The 1,429-nt window shown below is 47.2% G+C and overlaps 1 long non-coding RNA gene across 1 annotated transcript in view; it reads right to left on the bottom strand.

The window, feature by feature from the left end:
• Positions 1 to 776: 776 nt before the first annotated feature.
• LOC122554554 overlaps positions 777 to 1,429 on the bottom strand; it is a 58,631-nt gene continuing 57,978 nt past the window's right edge. The window contains exon 4 of the long non-coding RNA XR_006313021.1: positions 777 to 850. This is a non-coding gene — a long non-coding RNA (uncharacterized LOC122554554). The remainder of the gene's footprint in view (positions 851 to 1,429) is intronic.

Raw genomic sequence — 1,429 nt, 5'->3', positions numbered from 1 at the left:
TATGTCCCCTCTGGCCATTACCTCGCCATGTCTGGAGTGGGTGGAAAGTATAAGATTAAAATTGATCCTTTTTTTTAAAAAAAAACCGTTCTTGTTTTAACAATGTGTACCCACATACCCGCTTTGTGTTGTTGCAGGCTGGCCGGCAGACCTATGTGGACCCGGACAGCGGTTACCTGGTACTGACTGGTTTGGCCCTCCCTCCTGGAGAGGGGGAAATGTTGCGGCTCTCTTTGCAGACACGTGAGTAACAAACATTCTTTTGTTTGTATCCCGCTCCTTTTTCCAACTGGAATTTCCTCTTTCCTGATCTTGTAAATCCACACAAACTCCAAAATAACTCTTATCTGCGGTGCTCCCGGATAGTTACTTTACGTCAGATATCCGCCTCTCTTTGCAAATCTGTAATTCTTCAAAAACAATGGGACCAACACTCGGGAATAATTAAAGTTATCATTGAGTCGGGATAGGGTGCAAACGATCCGAAAGCGAGCCCGTAATATTGCATGGAAGGAAAACATTTAATTTATTTTTAAAAATATATCGTTTTGCTGCCTAGCCTGAGTAGGTACTGGGGGTAATTTCTTCACAAGTTTGGATTTTCAGTGCGTTGTAAGTTGTCATGCGTCTTTGTTCGGGGAGTTCAAATTAAATTGGGAGTTTTGCTTCTTCAGACCGAGAAAGCCCTGACATAAATCAGTAAATTCCACTAATAGGGCTCGATCACTTTCGACATGGCAAGCTCAGCACTTGGGGAGACATGTTTAGGAAGTGCGGTTTCCTGAGCAGTAATCATTCCCACTTGTAGCAACGCCGTCTTTCACTTAAGAGTCTTCAGCCTGGAGGCAGCCTGTCAAGAGAGAAAAAAAGCTGACTTTTATCCCACGTTAATTTACATGTGTGAAGGATCTGTCAGTGTCTGTCCGGTGACGGTTAGGGCAGGACAGAATCACGGCACTTTTCGTTTCTTTCTTATTCCCTTTGCAGTGCCCTTACAACCAAGTCGACGTTAAGGACCCGGCAAAAAGGAAGCGTTTCAATTCCATCGTTTATGCCTGAGGTCGGTGGCAAACCGCCAGCCCCTGGAAGACGTGGGAGTGGAAAGCTCGGGGAAAGATTGGGGAGGGAGAGACAGTACTGGGCTGTTGACGGGTGATGTGCCCCAACCCTTGGAGTAAAACGCCCCCACCCCTGATATTTTCCGACCCCATTCTCCTGCCTAACAATAAAAGACGATGCCCACTCCTTGCATCTTCTGCTGTGAAACCCTTTTTCAAAGGGTTGACTTAGACGGCGTTTGACATTTGCCGGTGTTATGGGCGGGAACAACGCCGTTATTCACGAACAAACTTAAGGGGTGGGGGAGTTGATGGGAAGGTCCGGGTGGTGGGGGTTGATGGGAAGGTCCGGGTGGTGGGGGTTGATGGGA

Source organism: Chiloscyllium plagiosum, chromosome 11, assembly GCF_004010195.1.
Source record: "Chiloscyllium plagiosum isolate BGI_BamShark_2017 chromosome 11, ASM401019v2, whole genome shotgun sequence".
Taxonomy (NCBI): Eukaryota; Metazoa; Chordata; class Chondrichthyes; order Orectolobiformes; family Hemiscylliidae; genus Chiloscyllium; species Chiloscyllium plagiosum.
Note: the sequence above shows the minus strand (reverse complement) of the source record. Positions and strands in the feature narration are given on the sequence as shown.